We start from the raw sequence: 25244 nt of genomic DNA on the forward strand, positions 1-25244 counted from the left end.
TGGTGTTGGGGTTTAAGATATATTTAGGGGATTTGAATCTCTAGACTGACAATATGATAGCCATGCCCTGAACCTCAACAGACTTCAACTCCTACACTCTTATTTATTGGACTTGCCCCACTCAGCTAACATGGAGTTGAAGAATGTCAACCACCACACCATGGAGCCTAGAGTGCCTACAACTGAAAGCAGGAGGATTGCATCCAGTATCCGTGTAGAATCTAAGCCCCCTCTTGACATAGATGTACAATGGACACAACCAATCCAAGGTCCACAGAGAAAATGTGGCATTGGTGTAGGAAGGGTGGCCGTGGTGGCTGCTGGGTGCAGGAAATGGGAGGAAGAGATGAGATGGGGAGGCGTTTTCGGGACTTGGAGTTGTCCTGGGTGGTGCTTCACAGACAATTATGGGACATTGTAGATCCCCCCAGGGCCCACTGGATGGAACGTGGGAGAGTGTGGGCTATGATGTGGACCATTGACTATGGGGTGCAGTGATTCCCAGAGATGTACTTACCAGGTGCAATGGATGTGTCAAGATGGTGGGAGAGAGTGTTGCTGTGGGGGGAGTGAGGGGTGGGGGCGGTGGGGTTGAATGGGACTTCATATTTTTTTAATGTAATATTTTTTTTTAAATGAATTAAAAAAAAAAAGATGAAAGTATCCTTACATTCAATGTCAACTTTTTATTAGTTTTATGTTCTTGCATGCCCATTGTTGCTCATAACTAGCCCAAAGCTCCTAAACACCCAGTTCCCATCTGCAACCAGTGATGCTCTTCAGAGAAAATGCCATTCTCTCAGCCACTCCCTGAGGACTTATTCATTCTCCCTCCCTCTCTCTCTATCTACCTACCTATCTATCTATCTAACTATATCTATCTCTATATCTATTTCCATCTGTCTTCCTCCCTCCCTCCCTTCTTTGACAACCATCCCCCAAACTTCCTCTACTTTATTTGGCAGAACTGGATGAGCTACTCTGTCAAACACACCAAATGAGATTTCATCCCAAATGGATTCCAGTAAGTTAATAGAAACTTGAAGACAACATTTCTTGTGTTTCCACTAAGCCGATTAAACCTGGATTTTAAGAGTTTAGAACCATGGCAGATAGCGGACTGTAGGAGCTGACTGGCCGAGCCCTGCTGGTAAGGAAAGCGGGGAAAGAGCGCGAGCTTTGGAGGCTGCTGCGCCTGGGAGTCAGGAACAGCCAGGCCCCACCCCTTAGTAACAAGTGTACAACTTTGGACACATTTTCTCTTCTCTAAAAAGAATAAAAATAACTTTTTTCAGAGTTGTATTAAATGAGGCAATAAATATAAATGAATGTCATAAAAGTAAATGGAGGTTTTTAAAACCTTCCCTTCTTCCCCTGCTTCAAAGTATCAGTGGTTTCTTTTGATTTTGGGAGCTTGGTTGCCAGCTCCGTTTCTTGGATCCTGGGTGCTTTGGTCAAGGATTTAGCTTACTCTATGGTATCTCAGGTTGCAATCACATGAAACTGATGTCAAATAAAGGACATGGAATCTGATGAAAATTTCAACTAAGGCTCCGTATAAGACCTCTCCCTATCTTTATGTCTAGAAAAGCCTATTTGGGTGATTAGAACCAGCTAAAAAGCCCTCCTCTATGAAGCCATGTATGATCCACTCATTCAAAAATAAATGCCCTCTGTCATTAGACACTGATGACAAAATGGTGAGCAGAACAGATCTGAACACTGCCCTCCAAAAGTAATTACGTATTTATAGATAGTATTACAATATGCCTCTTCCCTTGGACTCCTGGGCCAGGACCAAGTATTCTTCACACTCAGCTTCTCATAGAGGAGGTGTTGAGTTGTTGAATGAGTGAATGATTGGATTGATTTCAACACTTTATAAAGTTATGCATTTTAACAATGGAGAAACCATGCATACTTTAACTATAGCTTTTACTTAAAAATATTAGTATGCATTTTCCTAAAATTTCTCTAGTTGAGTGACTACAATCTTTCATAATTTACCCAATAACGGGGAAACTATAAATTTCCAGGGTAGAAATTTTTTAAATTGTTTAAAAAAAAAATGGGAGGGAGGGAAGGAAGGAAGGTCCCCAGAGGCAAACATCACATCATGGAAAAATCAGAGTCCGAAGAGATGGATCCTAACACCAGCTCTGCAACAATCTATGTTGGACTTTGGTCAAGTCATTTCGCCTCCTTGCCCCCAATGGGAAGGAAATGGACTGGAAACAAAATTCAAGTTCTTCTCTACTTCTGCCATACTGAGATTTTTTAAATTTGACATTCCTTATTGTCACCTTTCCTCACCAATCTCTGAAACAGATTGAATAGAATCTCTCAAACAGAAACAAGAGCTGTTTTCACTCATGGCTGCTCCATCCATCAAGGAAGTAATTGCCCTCCATTCCCAGCCACCACTCCTCCCCATTTGTTTTCAGGGCTCTAGGTAAAGCACCCTGGGTCCTACTGGAGGCAATCAGCACCCACCACTGTTAACACTGAGGCAAAAACAGAAACCAAATTGAAAACTCTTTTGGAGCCTACCTTGTACTTGAAAAAATACTTAATTCTACTTATATGAGATGCTCTTTAGGAATATGTAGACATTTATATTCAGGCTAGTATATTTTAAAAAACAATTTACCCCACCACAACCACATAAACTCTTAATTTTAAAAAAAGACTGAGGTTGATGCAGTGCTGCTATTGACATGTGCTGTATTTTCAATTACGAATTCAGCAGATGTGTGATTGCAGTCAAGAAAAATGTACCCACAGAATCCTCAAAGAACAGAAAGGGCCTGATTGAAGACCTACTACAAAGAATGTGCAGTTGTTAGTTCAGGTTTCTGTTCTGTGTTTCTCCCAGATAACTTTCATTTTAATTGTGGATTGTAATAGAGGCAGATTAGTAATAAAAATTAAAAGGACTCCTCTCTTTCTCCCTGCTGTTTTCTATCAGGCATGCATTACATTGTATTATTTTCCAATGTTTACTTCAAATAGCTCATAAATATTAGATGGAAACAAGCAGGCTAGCAAAAATGGTAGCCACAAAATAATAAACAGCTGAAGATTAGACATTTAAACAGAAAAGGTTTACATAAGCCTTACTCATGTACATTTAGGCAAACCGACCTCATTCAATGCAGTACATCCCATGAAATTACATGGGTAAGAAAAGCAGATTTGCTTTCTTTCCCACTGAACCCTCCAGTCACTCCCTTTTTGCTGGTCGATAGATGGAGACTCTGTAGCTGCAAGTGGAAACCATGAAATCAATGACAGAAAATGACAAATCAGCACCCACCACCTGCTATCCCCAGGGCCAGAAACCTCCTCAGACTGCCTCATGCAATTCTCACAATGTTATGACAGGACATGGACAGGATTATTCCCATTTACAGGTAAGAGAACTAAAAGAGGTGAAGCAACTTCCCCCAGGCCACTCAGTTCAGTTCATAAGCAATAGACATCCAAGTCCGGTAGATTCCTAAGCTCTGGCTTGGTCCTCTCCGCTATAAAAGGGGAGCACGGGTGCGGTTATAGGCCCGAGGGACAGGAAGACACCTTACATATCCTGCCAACCCATCACCTTTCTCTAATCCTACTCTTTCTTTCCTCATCTATCACTAAAATGGTCTCCCTGTCCTCAGTCTATCCTCTGTCTACTACCAATGTGGTCTTTCTAAAGGCAAACCTCTCTCTGAAATACCTCCAATGGCTCCTTTACTGTCAATTTAAAAATCCTCTATCATAGAGTTTTAAATGTAATTGGGGAAGTCAAATAAAACAGGGTTAAAATGGAAGCATAGAGCCAGAACTCCTGAGCTTACGAAAAATCATGGATGTTAAGATGATAGTGGGATAACCTATTTAAAGTGCTGAAAGAAAAAAAAATGTCACCAACGATTCTATATCTAGAAAACTGTCTTTCAAAAATGAGGGAAAGGTTGAGACATTCCTGGATAAACAAAAGCTGAGGAAGTTCATCAACCCCTAGACCTCCCCTATAAGAAATGCTAAAAGGAGTTCTTCAGGTTGAAAGGAAAAGTCATACACAGTAGATCAAAGCTGCATGAAGAAAAACATCCTAAATGAAAGTAAACTGCATGGGTGCATATAAATGCCTGCAATATTGTATTTTTATAACACACGCTTTTCACTTCTTATAGGATATCAAATGAAAAAGGAACTACATAAAAAGGAATAATAAATCTATGCTTTTGGACACACAATGTATAAAGTTGTAATTTCTGACAAGAAAATAAAGGAGTGGGCAGAGAGGTATAGGAACAGTGTATGTGTATGCTATTTGGTATCAAAACTAATGAGATGCTATAGATTTAGGATGTTAAAGTCACATGAAAAACATCCACAGAAGGAATTGAGGAGGAATTCTAAATGGTTCACTACAAAAAAGTATTTCACTACCAAATGGTCCAGTACAGACCTTTATTACTGATAGGAATTTTCTCAAAAAACCTGAAAATTTCCTGAGACAAGTACCTTCTCCCTCTTTAATGACCTCTGCAAGTGTGATAAATAATGCCTTAACAATTACAGTACCCCAGTTTTCCATTTCACTACTCACTTGGATATGCAGTATTTCCAAACAGACTTTTTTTTATTTTAAAGATATATTTTATTTATTTCTCTCCCCTTCCATTTCCCACCCCTCCTCCCCCAAGTTGTCTGTTCTCTGTGTCCATTTGCTGCATGTTCTTATTTGTCTGCTTCTGTTGTTGTCAGCAGCATGGGAATCTGTGTTTCTTTTTGTTGCATCATCTTGTTGCATCAGCTCTCCGTGTGTGCACTGCCATTTCTGGGCAGGCTGCACTTTCTTTCATGCTGGGCGGCTCGGCTTACGGGGCGCACTCCTTGCGCGTGGGGCTCCCCTACACAGGGGACACCCCTGCATGGCACAGCACTCCTTGCGCGCATCAGCACAGCACGTAGGCCAGCTGCACACAGGTCAAGGAGGCCCGGGGTTTGAACCATGGACCTCCCATGTAGTAGGCAGACACCCTGTCCATTAGGTCAGTCCACTTCCCAAGCCAAGCAATTTTAAAGACTTAGGATAAGCTGGAATGAATATCAAAGAAGAGCTGTGAAGAAAAAAAAAGGCAAGAGAGAGAAATTGGACATCAGAGTAAATTCACCAACATAGTCAGATGTCTAGACATTAGGAAAAAATTACAAACCATACTAAGAAACAGGAAGAGATGGCCCAGGCAAAAGAACAAACCAAATATCCTGAAGAGATACAGGATTTAAAACAATTAATCAAGGATAATCACACAACTCTCCTAAATCACTGCAAAGAATTTAAAGAAAATATGACTAAAGAAATAAAGGCTATTAAGAAGACATTGGAAGAGCATAAAGAAAAATTTGAAAGCATGCAAAGAAAAATAACAGACCTTATGGGAATGAAAGACATGATGGATTAGATTAAAAATATATCAGAGGCACATAAGAGCAGATCTGAATTGCTTGAATACAGAATTAGTGATTTCAAGGACAGAATATCTGAACTGGAAAACACAGGAGAACTGAAAAGAAGAGAATGGGAAAAAAAAACAGAACAGAGTCTCGGGGAATTGAATGTCAGTGCAAAATGCACAACATCCGTCCTGGTGTCCCAGAAGGAGAGGAGAATGGAAAAGGGGCAGAAAGAATATTTGAGGAAATAATGACCAAAAACTTTCCAATGCTTATGAAGGACATAAATATCAATATCCAAAAAGAAAAATGCACACAGAATAAATCCAAATAGACCTACCCTGAGACACCTACTATTCAGAATGACAAATATCAAAGATAAAGAGAGGACTCTGAAATCAGCAAAAGAAAAGCAAAGCTTCAATAGAAGGTACCCTCAATACGACTGAGTGCCAACTTCTCATCAGAAACCACAGAGGCCAGAAGAAAGTGCTATGATGTATTTAAGGTACTGAAAGAGAAAATCTGCCAGCCTAGAATTCTGGCAAAACTGTCCTTCAAAAATGAGGATGAGTTCAAAGTCTTCCCAGACAAAAACTTATAGATAATGTTACCAAAAGACCAGAATTACAAGAGATACTAAAGGGGGTGCTGCAGTCTAAAAGGAAAAAACAGGGGCAAGAGATTTGGGGAAGAGTTTAGAAATGAAGATTATTAGTAAGGAAAAACTAAAAGATAAGAAGGCAGACAATAGAATGATATGACAACAGAGAGATGAAGGACAAAATGGATAAAGTAAGTAATGCCTTTACAGTAGTAACATTGAATGTTAATGGACTGAACTCCCAATCAAAAGACATGGATTGATACAATGAATAAAAAAATGAGCCGTCTGTGTGTTGTCTACAAGAGACTCACCTCAGACATGGGACAAAACCAGATTAAAAGTGAAAGGTTGGAAAAGGTATTACATGTAAATAGTAACCACAAAAGAGGTGGAGTAGCAACACTAACATCTGACAAAATAGATTTCAAAAACAAAACTGTTATAAGGGATGAAAAAGGTCATTATATATTAATAAAAGGGGCAATTCACCAAGAAAAAATGACTATACTAAATATCTATGCACCTAATCTGAATGACCCAAGATACCTGAGGTGCACACTGGCAAAACTGAAGGGAGAAATAGACATCTCTACAATAATAGTTGGAGACTTCAATACACCACCCTCACTATTAGACAGGACATCTGGACAGAAGATAAATAAAGAAACAGACAGCATGAAAAATATCATAAATGAACTAGACTTAACAGTTATCTATAGAACAATGCAACAAAAAAGCAGAATATACTTTCTTTTCGATACTCATGGATCCTTCTCCAGGATAGACCATATGCTGGGTCACAAGTCAAATCTCAATAATTTTAAAAAGATTGCAATTATACAAAACACATCCTCTGATCCTATCAGAATGAAGTTGGGGCGGCGGACTTGGCCCAGTGGTTAGTGCGTCTGTCTACAACACGGGAGGTCCACAGTTCAAACCCCAGGCCTCCTTGACCCGTGTGCAGCTGTCCTATGCGCAGTGCTGATGTGTGCAACAAGTGCCGTGCCACACAGGGGTGTCCCCCGCGTAGGGGAGCCCCATGCGCAAGGAGTGCCTCCCGTAAGGAGAGCCACCCAGCGTGAAAAAAAGTGCAGCCTGCCCAGGAATGGTGCCGCACACACAGAGAGCTGACACAAGATGACGCAACAAAAAGAAACACAGATTCCCATGCCGCTGACAACAACAGAAGCAGACAAAGAAGATGCAGCAAATAGACACAAAAATAGATACAGAGAACAGACAACTGGGGGGGGGGGAAGGGAGAGAAATAAATAAATGAATGAATGAATAAATAAATCTTTAAAAAAAGAATCAAGTTGGAAATCAATAATGAACAGAAAAAAGGGAGAATTCATGCATATAATGAGATTAAACAACACACTCTTAAATAATCAGTCAGTCAAAGAAGAAATTGCAAGAGAATTCAGCAAATATCTTGAGATGATGAAAATGAGAACACAACATATCAAAACCAATGGGACACCACAAAGGCAGTACTTAGAGGAAAATTTATAGTCCTCAATGCTTATATTAAAAAAGAAGAAAGAGTTAAAATTGAAGGTCTAACTGCACACCTGGAGGAACTAGAAAAAGAACAACAAACTTAGTCCAAGCCAAGCCAAAGGAAAGAAATGTAAAGATCAGGGCAGAAATAAATGAAATCGAGAGAAAAAAAAAAAAAAGAATCAACAAGACCAAATTTGGTTCTTTAAGAAGATCAACAAAATTGACAAACCCTTAGCTAGACCAACAAAGAAAAAAAAAGACACTAATACATAAAATCAGAAATAAGAGGGGGTACATTACCACTGACCCCACAGAAACAAGAGAGATCATGAGAGAATACTCTGAACAACTGTATGCCAAAAAATTAGACAATGTAGAGGAGATAGACTAATTCCTAGAAACACACAAACCACCTACGCTGACCCTGGAAGAAATAGAAGACGTCAACAAACCAATCTCAAGTCTACATATAAAAAGATAGGGAATGCCTTGAGAAGGCATATCATCTCATTTAACCACTAATCACTTTGGGATAAACTTTTTTTTTTAATTACTGTGGGCCAGGGATTGAACCCAGGACTTCAAATGTGGGATGCTAGTGCTCGACTACTGAGCCACACTGGTTCCCCTGAGTTGTTTTTTTCCATTTGTTTTCCTTGCTGTTTTTTCTTTTTTTTCAGGAGGCACTGGGAAGCAAACCCAGGACCTCCCATGTGGAAAGCAGGCACTCAAGCACTTGAGACACATCCGCTCCCCAAACATTCTTGTGTTACAGATGAGGGTCAGAGAACATAAGTAATTTTGCCAGGGTTACCCAACTACTCAAACTCAGGTCCCACTGATTCCAAAGTCCATAGTTTTTAAACAATACCACACTGCCTCTCTTGCCATGCTCACTGCTACCTTGTGTGTTAAACTGCTGTGAGGCAACCCAGGAATCGAACTCGTGTTCAAAACATCATTTCTGTGGGAAGAATGGGTGGCCGGCCTGTGTCAAACAATTAAGCTACACATTAACTTTTTTTTAATAAAAACAACCCCACAGTATTCATCGTGATCCTGTAATAAGAGTAATCAAAATAATATGAACCATGTTTTAGAACTATACTTCCTACAAAGAACACCTAAAAAAATATATTGAGTTCTCCACAATGTCCCTTAATTTCTAGTTGGAAACACTTTGCAGCAGAATAATAAGGAGCAAATTATGTCCTTTTAGCATGACCTGACCCAGTTGTTTTCTTGACTTTGTTTTAGAATGAATCCCTGCTGCATCATCTAATATGGGGCACATATACTCATCAAAACTAACAATATACTCACCAGGGAAACGGACTTGGCCCAGTGGTTAGGGCGTCCGTCTACCACATGGGAGGTCCGCGGTTCAAACCCCGGGCCTCCTTGACCCGTGTGGAGCTGGCCCATGTGCAGTGCTGATGCGCGCAAGGAGTGCCATGCCACACAGGGGTGTCCCCCGTGTAGGGGAGCCCCACGCGCAAGGAGTGCGCCCTTAAGGAGAGCCGCCCAGCACGAAAGTAAGTGCAGCCTGCCCAGGAATGGCGCTGCCCACACTTCCCGTGCCACTGACAACAGAAGTGGACAAAAGAAACAAGACGCGGCAAATAGACAGAGAGAACAGACAACGGGGGGGGGGGGAGTAAATAAATAAATAAATCTTTTTTTTAAAAAAATAAATAATAATAATATACTCACCAGATGCAATGGATGTGTCATGATGATGGGGGAGAGTGTTACTGTGGGGGGAGTGGTAGGGTGGCGGCGGTGGGGGTGAATGGGGACCTCATATTTTTTTAATGTAATATTTTTTTTTAAATGAATAAATAAAATAAAAAACTAATAATACTTCCCTCTAGCTACATATTTGCTTGTGCAGAGGGCCACACCTGAATCTGGGATCTATTTTGCAAGTATCTGAAGATGCGGTTGATGGGCTGTACCCTCACCTTCTGCAGTTTTTGACCCTCGCCATGGTTCACCACGCTGTAAGTTCACAAAGACCACACAAACCCACACGGCACCTCAGAAAGCAACTTCCCTACACATTAACTTTTAAAATCAAACTTATTCATTCCTTACGTTCTTCTAGTAGGTCCTTTGTTACCCCTTAAAGGCCTACCTAGCACAATGCAAGTACAGGAAAAGGCTCCATATATAATTGTTGGGTTTTTCGCCACATTCCCATGCCTTATTACTGTCTATTTTGACTCCTATTTGAAGGAGGTCCTTATAATTCCCTAACAATTGGTGGAAATTTTCTTCTTTTATGGAAATATGACATCTTTGTCAATTATGTATCAGATGCAATGGCATGAAAGTGTTTCCTTCTTGGTTTTTGTCTCAGAGCTATGGGTAGGTTGGCTCCTAGATTAGTACCTGATACACAGTAGGTACTTTAAAAATTGTCAGTGAATGAAAGCATAAATTAATGCTTCTAGGCTACAGTTTACAAAAGGCAACTCAACTTTGGCAAACTGATTTGCCTGGGAGATCAGAATCTGATTGTAGACGAATTCACTGAATATCAATTCGTTCAATGTTATAGCAAAACTGAAACAAATTGGTGAATTGATCATGTGGTAAATTAATCATTTGATATAGTGACACTGGCAAATTGGCTATTAGGGTAAATTAGTCACTCGGAAAATCAGTGATTCTAAAGGACTTCTTGAACAACTGGACCTTGCTTTTTTTTTAATAAGTAAAAAGGGTGGCCTTTTAATATTGAACACATGATTTAAGATGGAATTTGGTTTCCCTTCATAACACCACAATTAATGCATTCCTGTGGGTGTGCACCCATTGAAGTAGGACCTTTTGATGAGGCTACTTCAGTTAAGGTATGACCCACCTCATTCAAGATGGAACTTAATCCTATTACTGGAGTCATATGTAAGTGGAATGAAGACAGAGAGAGAAAGAAAGTCACAGGACGCAAGAAGCTGAAAGGGAACCCAGAACAGAAGGAAGAGACCAGGAGATGCTGCCATGAGCCTTGCCACCTGGCAGAGGAGCCAAGGATCACCAGCAGCCGGGCTTCAGGAAGAAAGCATCGCCCTGATGATGCCCTGATGTGCACGTTTTCACAGCCTTGAAACGGAAAGCGAATATATTCCTATTGTTTAAACCAATCCATTTCATGGTATTTGCTTGGAGTAGCCCAGGAAATTAAAGCACCATCTTTAGGGAGGGAAGAGTATTTCTGGAGCACACAGAACCTCTCAACACTCCAGACTGGCAGGCTAGAACAGTGAGTGCCAGCACAACATCCCTGTAGCTGAGCACTGAGGAAAGCAGAAAGAGCCCTGGTGGTCCAGGCTCAGGCAGTAGTGTGGGCACTCATGAGGGACAAGCCTGGAGTCTTTCTGAGACAGACTCCTTTCTTGTTTTCTTGATGTCCTAGAAAAAAGCTCTGGGGTTCTTTATGAGCCAATAGGAGGCGTGGGGAAGACTAGATGAGGACTGATATTGGAACTCTTACTGGCTTTCGTGAATGGGAGTTGGGAACCAGGCTTCACATGTTTTTTTAACAAATCAATATAATTGATACATATTAATAAAGCATAAATCTATCCAGAGTATCAAATCACGGGTATTTAGTATAATCACATAGTTGTACATTCATTGCTGTAATCATTTTTAGAACATTTTCATTATTCCAATAATAATAAACAAAAACTCATCACCTTTCAATCTCTCTACACTACCCCTGCTGGACATAGCTGCTATTCTGTTTCCATCTCTCTAATTTATTTGTATTTATATGTTGTAAAAACAGTCTGTTATGTGCAATATCAACCATATTCATATTTTACATGAGGTTTTACTATGTTATACAGTCCCACGTTACATTTTTTAGCTTTCCTTCTAGTAATATACATGATGATAGCCTTGCCCTTTCAACCACTATTATACCCACGTAATAGCTCTGGTACCTGCAACACTGTGATGTGCTTTCAACATTTCTATTCATTTCCGAAGATTTACATATAACCTTTTTACCATTCTGCATAGATTAACCCTCTTTCCATTCTCTATCCTCATTCTATTTTCTGGTGCCCTATATTCTAATAATTAGCTCTATGAGTTTACATAATATATTTGGTTCATAATAGCATAATCATACAGTATTTGTCCTTTTGTGTCTGGCTTGCTTCATGCAACATAATGTCCTCCAGGTTCATCCATGTTTTCATGTGCTTCACAACTTCATTTTTTCTTATCACTGCATAACATTCCACCTTGTGTATACACCACAATTTGTTTATCCATTCATTAGTTGATGGACACCTGGTTTCTTTCTAACTTGCGGCAATCATGAACAATGCTGCTGTGAACATTGGTGTGTTAATACCTAGTGGTGGTATTGCTGGCTCACATGGCAAGTCTACATTCAACTTCCTTAGGAACTGCCAAACAGTCCTCCACAGTGGCTGTACCATTCTATAATATATTCCCACGACCAGTGAATAAGCATTGCTATCTCTCCACATCCTCTCCAACATTTACAGTTTTCCAACTTTTTAATAGTGGCCAGTCTAATAGGTGTGAAATGATATCTCACTGTAGTTTTGATTTGCATTTCTTAATCGCTAGTGATGTTGAGCATTATTTCATGTATTTCTTCATCATATGTATTTCTTTTTTGGACAATTTTCTTTTCAAGTCTTTTGCCCATTTTTTAATCAGCTAGTTTGTCTTTTTCTTGTTGAGTTGTATGATCTCTTTACATATCATGGATATTGAACTCTTATCAGATATGTGATTGCCAAATATTTTCCCACATTGAGTTGGTTGCCTTTTCACCCTTTGGACAAAGTCCTTTGACTTGGAAAGGTGTTTAATTTTGAAAAGGTCCCATTTATCTATTTTTTTGTTGTTGTTGCTTGTGCTTCGGGTGTAAGGTTTAAGAAACCACCACCTACCACAAAATTTTTAAGATATTTTCCTATATTTTCTTCTAGGTTTATGGTTGTTGCTTTATATTTAGGTTCTTGAGCCATTTCAAGTTAATTTTTGTTTAAGGTGTGAGATAGGGGTCCTCGTTCTTTCTTTTGGATGTGACTATCCAGTTTTCCCAGCACCATTTGTTGAATAGTCTGTTCTGGCCCAGCTGGGAGGGCTTGACAGTCTTGTCAAAAATCTGTTGACTGTAGATGTGAGTCAATTTCTGAGTTCTCGATTCAGTTCCATTGGTCAATTGTCTGTCTTTATGCCAGTACCATGCTGTTTTTACCACTGTAGCTAAGTAATATGCTTTAAAGCCAGGAATGAGAGTCCTCCAACTTTGTTCTTTTTTTTTTTCTTTTTTTTAAATATTTATTTATTTTATTTAATTCCCCCCCCACCCCACCCCCCCCCGGTTGTCTGTTCTCTGTGTCTATTTGCTGCATCTTGTTTCTTTGTCCGCTTCTGTTGTCGTCAACAGCACGGGAAGTGTGGGCAGCGCCATTCCTGGGCAGGTTGCACTTTCTTTCACGCTGGGCGGCTCTTCTTATGGGACACACTCCTTGTGCATGGGGCTCCCCTACGCTAGGGACACCCCTTGCGTGGCAGGGCACTCCTTGTGTGCATCAGCACTGCACATGGGCCAGCTCCACACGGGTCAAGGAGGCCCGGGGTTTGAACCGCGGACCTCCCATGTGTTAGACGGACGCCCTAACCACTGGGCCAAGTCCGTTTCCCAATTGTTCTTCTTTTTTGGCTATTTGGGGGCCCTTATCCTTCCAAATAAATTTGATAATTGGCTTTTCCATTTCTGAAAAAAAAGGCTGTTTGGGGTTTTTATTGGGATTGTGTTGAATCTGTAAATCAATTTGGATAGAATTTACATCTTAATGATATTTAGTCTTCCAATCCATGGACACAGATGTCATTTCATTTATTTAGGTCTTCATCAGGTTTTTTAGCAATGTTTTGTAGTTATCTGAATACAGGTCCTTTATATCCTTGGCTAAATTATTCCTAAATATTTGATTCTTTTAGTTGCTATTATAAAAGGAATTTTTTTCCCGATTTCCTCCTCAGATTGCACATCAGTAGTGTACAGAGACACTATTGATTTGGGCATATTAACCTTATATCCTGTCACTTTGCTGAACTCATATTAGTTCTAGTAGCTTTGCTGTGGATTTGTCAGAATTTTCTAGATTTAGGACTGTATCATCAGTGAATAGTGGAAGTTTTACTTCTTCCTCTGTAGGTTCCTTTCATGTCTTTATCTAGCCTAATTACTCTAGCTAGAACTTCTAGCATGATATTGAATAACAGTGATGACAGGGGGCATCCTTGCCTTGTTCCTGATCTTCAGTCTTTCACCACTGAGTACTATGGTAGCTGTAGGTTTTTCATATATGCACTTTACCATTGAGAAAGCTTCCTTCTATTCCTTTCTTAAGAGTGTTTTTAATCAAGAAAATGTGCTGTATTTTGTCAAAACCCTTTTCTGCATCAGTCGAAAGGATCATGTGATTTTTCTTTTTCAATTTATTAATGTGGTTTATTACACTAATCTTGTGTTGAACCACCCTTGCATACCTGGGATAAAATCCACTTGATTGTTGTGCATAACTCTTTTAATGTGCTTTCGGATGCTGTTTGCAAATATTTTGTTGAGGATTTTTGAATCTATATTCCTTAGAGATATTGGTCTGTCATTTTTTTTTATCATAGTATTTTTATCTGGTTTTGGTATTAGGGTGATTTTGGCTTCATAAAATAAGTTTGGTAGCATTCAATATTTTGGAAGACCTTGAGCAAGATTGGTATTACATATTCTTTGAATGACTGGTAGAATTCACCTGTAAAGTCATCTGGCTTTGGGAGATTTTTGATGACTGTTTCAATCTCTTTACTTGTGATTCGTTTTTTGATGTCTCCTATTTCTTCTATGGTCAGTGTAGATGGTTCGTGTATTCTAGGAATTTGTCCATCTCATCTACATTGTCTAGTTTTTTTGCATACAGTTGTTCATAATATCCTCTCATAATCTCTCTTATTTCTGAGGGGTCAGTGGTAATGTCCTCTCTCATTTCTGACTTTATTTATTTGCATGATCTCTCTTTTTTTCTTTGTCAGTTTAGCTAAGGGTTTGTCAATTTTGTTGATCTTCTTAAAGAATCAACTTTTGGTTGTGTTGATTCTCCATTTTTTGTTGTTGTTTTCTTGATTTCATTTATTTCTGCTCTGATCTTTACTATTTCTTTTTTTTTTTTTTTTTTTTTTGGCTTGGTTTAGGATTAGTTTGCTATTCTTTTTCTAATTCTGGGTGAGCAGTTAGATCTTCAATTTTAGCTCTTTCTTCTTTCTTAATGTAAGCACTGAAGGCTATAATTTTCCCTCTCAGCACTGCCTTTGTGGTATCCCATAGGTTTTGATATGTTGTGTTCTCATTTTCTTTCATCTCAAGATATTTGTTGAATTCTCTTCCAATTCTTCTTTGACCTACTGATTATTTAAGAGTGTGTTGTTTAATCACCATATATTTATGAATTTTCCCTTTTTCCATCCAGTATTAATTTCCAGCTTAATTCCATTATGATCAGATGAAGTGTTTTGTATAATTTCAGTCTTTTTAAATTTATTGAGATTTGTCTTGTGACCCAACATATGGTCTATCATGGAGAAGGATCCATGAGTGATTGTATCCTGCTGTTTTGGGTTGCAATGTTCTATAGATGTCTGTTAGGTCTAGTTCATCTATGATACAATTCAAGCTCTCTGTTTCTTTACTTATTCTCTGTCCAGATGTTCTATCCAATACTGAGAGTGGTGTATTGAAGTCTCCAACTATTATTTTAGGAACATCTGTTTCTCCCTTCAGTTTTGCCAGTGTGTGCCTCATATATCCCAGGTTAGGTGCATAGATATGTAGTATAGTTATTACTTCTTGGTGAATTGCCCCTTTTATTAATATATAATGACTTTCTCCATCCCTTATAACACTTTTGCATTTAAAATCTATTTTGTCCAATATTTAGTATCACTACTCCAGCTCTTTTTGTTTACCATTTGCATGGAATACCTTTTTCTAACGTTTCACTTTCAACCTGGTTGTGTCCTTATGTCTGAGGTGAGTCTCTTGTAGACAGCACGTAGACAGCTCATATTTTTTAATCCATTCTATCAGTCTGTGTCTTTTGATTGAGCAGTTCAAGCCATTAACATTCAATGTTATTACTGTAAAGGCATTTATATTAGTCAGCCAAAGGGGTGCTGATGCAAAATACCAGAAATTGGTTGGTTTTTATAAAGGGTATTTTGGGGGGTAGGAGGTTACAGATACCAGGCCATAAAGCATAAGTTACTTCCCTCACCAAAGTCTACTTGGAGCAAGATGGCTGCCAATGTCTGCAAGTGTTCAGGCTTCCTGGGTTTCTAAGTTCCTGGGGCTTGCTTTTCTCTGGGTTCAATGTTCCTTCCTTCCTGGGGCTGGCTTCTCTTTCCTCTGCATGCTGACTTCCTGGGGCTCCAGTTTAAGTCTTCAGCATCAAACTCCAAAATCAAAACTCCGACATTAAAAGCCCTCAACTCTGTTCTTCGCCATGCCTTTTATCTGTGAGTCCCCCCCGGGTGGGGACTCAACACCCTAATCATAACTCAATCATGCCCAAGTACTGATCAGATTACAAACATAATCCAATATTTCTTTTTGGAATTCATCAATAATATCAAACTGCTACAGCATTACTTATTCATTTTGTCCTTTGGCTTTCTGTTGTCATATCTTACTAGTGTCTGTCTTTTTACCCTTTAATTTATCCCTCCTAACAATCTTGATTTCTACACTCTTCTCCAAGTCTTTTACCTGTTTTTTCTTTTCAGGCTGCAGTACTCCCTTTAGTATCTCTTGTAATTCTGGTCTTTTGGTAACATACTCTATCAGTTTTGTTCATCTATGAAGACTTTGACTTCACTTCATTGTTGAAGTTCAGTTTTCATGGATACAGAATTCTTGGCTGGCAATTTTTCTCTTTCAGTACCTTAAATACATCATAGTACTTATTCTCCCATCTATGGTTTCTGATGAGAGGTCGGCACGCAATCTTATGAGGTTATCTTGTATGTGATGCTTTGCTTTTCTCTTGCTGCTTTCAGAATCCTCTCTTTATCACTGATATTTGTCATTCTGAATAATGTCTTGCGGCAGGTCTTGGGCAGATCTATATGGGTTTATTCTGTTTGGGATGTGTTGTCCTTCTTGGATATTGATATTTATGCCCTTCATAAGAGTTGGGACATTTTCGGTCATTATTTCAGATATTCTTTTTGCCCCTTTTCCATTCTTTTCTCTTTCTGGGACATGAATAATGCAAATGTTTGTGCATTTCATGTTGTCATTCAATTCCCTGAGAGCCTGTTCCATTTTTCCATACTCTTGTCTTTTCTAGTTCAGATGTTCTGTCCTCAAAATCACTAATTCTGTCTTCAAGCAATTCAAATCTGCTCTTATGTACCTCTGGTGTATTTTTAATCTCATCCATCATGTCTTTCATTCCCATAAGGTCTGTTACTTTACTTTGCAGGCTTTCAAATTGTTCTTTCTTCTCACCCAGTGTCTTCTTCATATCCTTTATCTCTTTAGTCATGTTCTCTTACAATTCTTTGAATTGATTTAGGAGATTTGTGTGATTATCATTGCTTGTCTTAAATCTTGTATCTCTTTAGGGTATTTGGCTTGTTCCTTTGGCTGGGTCATCTGTTCCTGTTTTCTTGTATGGCTTGTAATTTTTTCCTGATGAATAGGAACCTGAATATGTTGGTAAATCTAATTGGATGACCAATTTCACTCTCTTGCCTATTGTTTAGTTTTTCCATAGTTCTTCTTTGATATTTGATTCAAATTATTCTAAATCTTTAAATTTCCCTGCTTAAGTAATAAAAATTGGACCAGGGACTCACTGATAGGGCACAGACCTTCTCCCAGGTCTTCAGGTTAAGAAAGACCTAAAAGCAGTTTTTCTCCATTCAATTTCCAGTCGGCCAGCAGATGGCACTTATTGGTGCACCTTTCCATGTAGGTGTTTCTTTCAGTCTCTGCTTTCCGGTGCTTTGGTCTGGCCAGAACTGAGATTCAAGACAGGGTCTGCTGGCTGAACTCACTAAAGAGAAGTCCCCCAATCCTCCCTCTCTTTTCTCTTATAACAGCTGACAGGGAGGAAGACATCTGTTCCCCTCTCAGTCAGCTGCAGTGAGCCAGGGATTTCTTTCCTGTCTTAATGTGTTGGGGTCAAGGGTGGGAGCCCTTCATGGCTGCTGTGGAAGTTTGGTAACTCATGTTTGTTGTTTGCTACTCTTCATCTCTCTGTTCCTCACCCTCATGGGAGTTATGTAAGACTGTCTTTGTCTGCTGACCCCCAAAGCAGGTCCCTTGGCCCTCTCTCCATTATTTTTGTGAAACAGTTTAGCCCTGCCTGCCTACTCTGATGCCATCTCCCTATAACCTTTCCTGGGTCTTGCATTTTAAAAGCAGAGATCAAATATATGTCAATCCATCTATTTTTTTAATTAGTTTTTTTAATTTAATTTTTTGTCTTTATTTAATTTTTTAATGTTACATTCAAAAAATATGAGGTCCCCATATACCCCCCACCCTGTCACCCCACCCCTCCCCCCATTACAACAACCTCCTCCATCATCATGAGACATTCATTGCATTTGGTGAATACATCTCTGAGCATCGCTGCACCTCATGATCAATGGTCCACACCATAGCCCACACTCTCCCACAGTCCACCCAGTGGGCCATGGGAGGTCATACAATGTCTGGTAACTGTCCCTGCAGCAGCACCCAGGACAACTCCAACCCCCAAAAATGCCCCCACATCACATCTCTTCCTCCTACTCCCTCCCCCAGCAGCCACCATGGCCACTTTCTCCACAGTAATGCAATCCATCTATTTAAGTTGTCCTTTCCCCCAGTTTGACGCTTGTCTTCCTTTTTTTGTATCCTTCCACTCTGCTAGCTACTGCCTCCTGTCACAACAAATTTCCCATTCTCTTATCTTTGGTATATGTCTCCATCATTGCTGTCAGATGACAGCTCTGAGTACAGAGTGTTGGTAGTTTTGTCCTTTCTACTCTCAGTCCTTCTCACCCTAGTTCTACCCTAACCCTCCTCCCACACCATGACCTCTTTGAGGCAAATAATTTTAGAGAAAAACAAGCTGTTTAAACAGAAAACTATGCATTGGCAGTGGACACCTCTCCAGGACACCTGATACTAGCCTTTCCCTGTTGAGCTATTGTGCATAGAGCATACTTTGCCAGGTTATCTGATTCTGGTCCTGCTAATTGTCTTTGGGCTATTTTACACTCTGTCTATTCTTTCAATCCTCTTTTCAACTGTTTGTAATATCAGTCTAGTTCCCTAAGGAATGAGTTAAAGAAATCTTTTATACATGCTTATTTGTATATCTGCATGAGAGGAATGGTTTTATTCTTTTCTGAAAATTAACTTTGAACACACTCCTTTTTCCTCTCACCTTCTTGCATTTGCACAGTGTTAAGCATATACAACTTAAATTGGGATGGGAGATGTGAGCTGTGTGCTGCTGTCTATGGTCTTGAATAGCCACCACAAGCCAGCATACAGCTATTTCTCCCTCGCTTGGTCCACTGGTGACCTTTGACCAATTACTCCCAATGCTCAGTTTTCTTCTTTGACATTACTTTATATCACAATAAGAATATTTTCAAATTGTTGAACCATGACTTACTTCTAACAGCTTTATTTATAATTTACATTCCATAAAATTCACCCACCAGTAGTATACAATTCAAGATCTTTAGTATATTCACAGAGTTATGTAGCCATCACCACAATCAATCTTAAAACTTATTTTCATCATGCCAAAAGAAGCACCATACTGATTACCAGTCACTTCTCATTTACTGCCACTACTCCCAGCCTCTGCCAACTATTACTCTACTCTATCTTTATAATGTCCACTTAGCATAATGTTTTTAAGATTCATCTACCATAGCATGTATCAATGCTTCACTTCTTTTTATAGCCAATAGTATTCATTGTATTGATAGACCACATTTTGTTTATCCATTCTTCAGTTGGTGGACATTTGAGTTGTTTTCCTTTCTTCACCTTTTAGTTATTCTGAATAATAATGCTATAAACATTCATGTAATGTGTTTGCATAGACATAGGTTTTCTTTTCTCTTGGTATATATATCTAGAAGTGAAATTGTTGGTTCATTTGGTAACTCTATGTTTAACTTTCTTAGGAACTGTACCATTTTACATTCCCACCAGCAGTGTTTAAGGGTTCCAATATTTGCATATCCTTGCCAACATCTGTTATTCTCTATCTTTCAATCATAGACTTTCTGATGATTATAGCCTTTATGTTTTACAGTTTAAATAATTTATTTTGTTTTCTTGTGACCACTTGATTACATTTCCCACAATTTAAAAAACAGCTCCTTCTAGAAGGATTTGCACCGATAAGGAGGAGGCAAGATGGCGGCTGAGTGAACTTCCCGGTTACTAGCTCCTGGAGGGAATCGGCTGGGAGGCGTTGGAGACTCCTTGGGACCGGGCTGTTTCGGGATTTTTCCTGGTCCCAAGGTGTTTAGACATCGATTTGGAGGGAAGGTAACAGAGAGGATCCATCCGTGAAATATACACGGAGATCCCAGCTACGTGTGGAGGATTCCCTCCTTGGGTAGGCAGAGCCGAGGCAGCTAGCACCGCGCCGAGCCCCGGCGGGCGGCGGCCAGGGTAGCCTAGCTGGGCCACGGTGGGCAGCGGGCGGGGGATCCGAGCCACGCCGCGGTGGGCGGCGGGCGGGAGAGCCGAGCCACGCTGCGCCGCGGCGGGCGGCGTGCAAAGGAGCCGAGCCCAGCCTAGCTGGGCCGCGGTGGGCGGCGGGCAGGAGAGCCGAGCCACGCTGCGCCGCGGCGGGCGGCGGGCAAGGGAGCCGAGCCCAGCCTAGCTGGGCCGCAGTGGGCGGCGGGCGGGAGAGCCAAGCCGCACTGTGCCGCGGCGGGTGGCGGACAAGGGAGCCGAGCCCAGCCGAGCTGCGGCGGGCGGCGGGCGGCGGGCGGGAGAGCCGCGCTGTGCCGCGGCGGGCGGCTGGCAAGGGAGCCGAGCCCAGCTGAGCTGCGGCGGGCGGCGGGCGGGGAAGCCGAGGCGGGCCGAGCCCAGCTGAGCCGCGGAGGGCGAGGGGGCCGAGCCCAGCCGAGCTCAGTCGAGCCCAGCCGCGCCGCGGAGGGCGGCGAGCGGGACAGCCGAGTCGCGCTGCACCGCGGAGGGTGGCGGGCAGGGAAGCCGAGCCCAGCCGGGCCGGCCGAGCCCAGCCAAGCCACGGCGGGCGAGGGAGCTCAGCCCAGACGAGCTCGGCCGAGCCCAGCTGCGCCGCGCCGGGCAGGAGAGCCGAGCCGCGCTGCGCCGCGGCGGGCGGCGGGTGGGAAAGCCGAGCCCAGCCGAGCCCAGCCCAGCCGCAACGGGCGGGGGACCCGAGCCCAGCCGAGCCTAGCCAAGCCCAGGCAAGCCCAGCCGAGCCGCGGAGGGCAGGGGACCGGAGCCCAGCCGAGCCCAGCGGAGCCCAGCCAAGCCGGGCGGCGGGGTTTCTGTTCTTTGCTTTTTGTTTTTTTTTGTTTTTTTGTTTTTTTTTTTTATGTTTTATTTTATTTTATTTTTGTTGTTGTTGTTGTTGTTTTTTAATCCTCTCTTTCCTGTCCCGAATATTCTTCTTATACTATTTTATCTTAACAATACAATAGGTCCTACAGGAAATACCTCACATTTGCTGGGTTTCCTCACCCTCCACTGCCTCATTTTTCTGTGAATAGATTTAGCCTATCTACACTATCCCCTTTCCCCTACAACTTGATATCCTCCGCCATCTGCTATCTCTGCTATATTCCATCTCCCTTTCTTTGATCCGCAAAGTATCTAACTCTTAATTTCTACTACCTTTGTTTAGTTTTCCATCTGGTATTCGTCCCTGAAACTATTACCTTTCTTTTCTCTTTCCCCCTCTCACGGAAACAATAGCCTCTTAGTACGTACCACATTCCTCCCATATTCAGTCGTCTACCTTATTATAGGTACTTACCTACTACTATAACTCTACACAATTTACATGATCTAACCTCCATCCTCCCAGAACTCATATTGTTGCTTTGTTAACATATATCACCAATACTACTTCACACTTTTTCCTCCCTTACACAATTGCCTTTCCCCAGCACTAATACTTTCCTTTAAAGTGAGCTTAACTAGCAATAAGAAATTGGAATAAGAAGAACAAAGTGACAAAGAGAAGATATAACACTTCCGCAAAAACAACAGCTAATTAATCTCCAAGACTAGACAAAGAAGCTAAGGAACTGATTAAACCCGTCAAGAAAAAATGTTGACAAGACAGCAACAAAAATCTACAAACCAAACCAGTAATCAGGAAAACATGGCTGAATCCAATCAGGAAGGGGGGCAGGACTTCGCACAAGCAATGAAAGGTCTCAGATCATTTATCACCGACAAATTTGATGAAGTAATGAAAGAGGTTAACAGCATGAAGACAACACTTGAAGGGGAAATTGAAGACATGCACAAAAAAATAAAAGATATGATGGAAATGAACACCACAATTCAAGAAATCAAAAATACACTTGCAGCAAATATCAGCAGACTAGAAGAGGCAGAGCAGAGAATTAGTGATGTGGAAGATAGTGCATTGGAAATCAAACAGATAGTAGAAGTGGTCAATAAAAAGGTAGAAAAAATCCAGATAGGACTTAGGGACCTGAATGATAACGCAAAACGCTCAAACATACGTATTATAGGCATTCCAGAAGGAGAAGAGAAGGGAAAGGGGTCAGAAGGACTGTTGCAGGAAATAATGAATGAAAACTTCCCAAATCTACTGAAAGAGACAGATGTACATATCCAAGAAGCACAGCGCACTCCACTGGTCATAAACCCCAACAGGCCCACCCCAAGACATATACTTGTCAAATTATCCAATGCTCAAGACAAAGAAAAAATTCTAAAAGCAGCAAGAGAAAAGAAAACCATCACATACAAGGGAAACTCCATAAGATTAAGTGCTGATTTCTCATCTGAAACGATGGAGGCAAGAAGGCAGTGGTATGATATAGTCAAGGTACTAAAGGAAAAAAATCTCCAACCAAGAATACTCTATCCAGCTAAACTAGCATTCAAAAATGATGGAGAGTTCAAAATATTCACAGATAAACAGAAACTGAAAGAGTATATCAACAAGAAACCTCCCCTTCAAGAAATTCTTAAGGGAGTTCTGCAGGAAGAAAGGAAAAAACAGGACAGTCAGAGATGGAGGAGAGTGTAAAAGCAACAAGAAAGACAAAAATAGAAGGGGAAAATAAAATAATACAAACAAAATATAACAAATACAAATCCAACCAAAATATGGCTACCATAAATAACTCTCTAAACGTAATAACACTGAAAGTCAACGGACTAAACTCACCTATCAAAAGATTCAGACTGGGACACTGGATAAGGAAATACGACCCATCTATATGCTGCCTACAAGAGACACATCTTAGACCCAGAGACTCATGGAGGTTGAAAGTGAATGGCTGGAAAACAATCATACAAGCAAACAACAACCAAAAAAAGGCAGGAGTAGCTATATTAATATCAGACAAAATAGACTTTAAATGTGAAACAATTGTGAGAGACAAAGAAGGATACTATATTTTAGTGAAAGGGAAAATCTGTCAAGAAGATAGAACAATCATAAATATTTATGCTCCTAACAAGGGCGCCTCTAAATATGTGAGGCAAACGCTGGAAAAACTAAGTGAAAGAATAGATGCATCTACAATTATAGTGGGGGATTTTAATACACCACTATCAACTCTGGACAGAACATCTCAAAAGAGAATCACTAAAGAAACAAAACATTTGAACAGTATATTAGAAGAGCTGGATCTAATAGACATATATAGATCACTACACCCAAACACAGCAGGATATACATTTTTCTCAAGCGCACATGGAACATTCTCCAAGATTGACCATATGCTAGGCCACAAAGAAAGGCTTAATGAATTCAGAAAGATCGAAATCATACAAAACAATATCTCTGACCACAGTGGAGTCAAGCTGGAAATTTGCAAGGGACAGAGACCCAGACTTCACACGACAATTTGGAAATTAAACAGCACACTCTTAGAAAAACAGTGGGTCAAAGAGGAAATCTCAAAAGAAATCAATGACTACCTTGAAACAAATGATAATGATAACACAACATACCAAAATTTATGGGATGCAGCAAAAGCGGTACTGAGAGGGAAATTTATAGCCATAAATTCATATATCAAAAAAGAAGAAAGAGCAAAAATTGGAGAACTAACTGCACTTTTGACGGAATTAGAAAAACAACAACAAAGTAACCCAACAGGAAGAAGAAGGAAGGAAATAACAAAGATAAGAGCAGAACTAAATGAAATAGAAAATAAGAAAGCACTTGAAAAAATAAACAAGACCAAGAGCTGGTTTTTTGAGAAGATCAACAAAATTGACAAACCTTTAGCGAGACTAACAAAGAAAAAAAGAGAAAAGATGCAAATACACAAAATAAGAAATGAGAAAGGTGATATCACCACTGACCCCACAGAAATAAAGACTATCATAAGAGGATACTTTGAAAAACTATATTCCAACAAAAATGACAAGTTAGAGGAAATGGACAAATTCCTAGAAACACATAAGCAGCCCATACTGACGAAAGAAGAAATTGATGATCTTAACAAACCAATCACAAGCAAAGAGATAGAATCAGTCATTAAAAATCTCCCAACTAAGAAGAGCCCAGGGCCAGATGGCTTCACAGGTGAATTCTACAAAACATTCCGGAAAGAACTAACACCAATCCTGTTGAAACTATTCCAAAAAATCAAAACAGAAGGAACACTGCCTAATTCCTTCTATGATGCCAACATTACCCTAATACCAAAGCCAAACAAAGACACCACAGAAAGGAAAATTACAGACCAATTTCTCTAATGAACCTAGACGCAAAAATACTTAACAAAATACTTGCTAATCATATTCAACAACACATTAAACAAATTGTACACCAAGACCAAGTGGGATTTATTCCAGGTATGCAAGGATGGTTCAACATAAGAAAATCAATCAATGTAATACACCATATAAACAGATTGAGAGAAAAAAACCACATGATTATATCTATAGATGCAGAAAAGGCATTTGACAAAATACAGCACCCCTTCCTGATAAAAACACTCCAAAAGATCGGAATACAAGGAAACTTTTTGAACATGATAAAGAGTATATATGAAAAACCGAAAGCCAACATTGTTTATAATGGCAAAATCCTGAAATCCTTCCCTCTAAACTCAGGAACAAGACAAGGATGCCCATTGTCTCCGCTCCTATTTAACATTGTCTTGGAAGTACTTGCTCGAGCACTGAGACAAGAACCAGATATAAAAGGCATTCAAATTGGAAGGGAAGAAGTCAAAATTTCATTATTTGCAGATGACATGATCCTATATATAGAAAACCCTGAGAGATCTACAACAAAGCTCCTAGAACTCATAAATGAGTTTAGTAAAGTCGCAGGTTATAAGATCAATGCGCAAAAATCAGTAGCATTTCTATACACCAATAATGAGCAAGATCAGG

Source organism: Dasypus novemcinctus, chromosome 5 (assembly GCF_030445035.2).
Source record: "Dasypus novemcinctus isolate mDasNov1 chromosome 5, mDasNov1.1.hap2, whole genome shotgun sequence".
NCBI classification, from domain to species: Eukaryota; Metazoa; Chordata; class Mammalia; order Cingulata; family Dasypodidae; genus Dasypus; species Dasypus novemcinctus.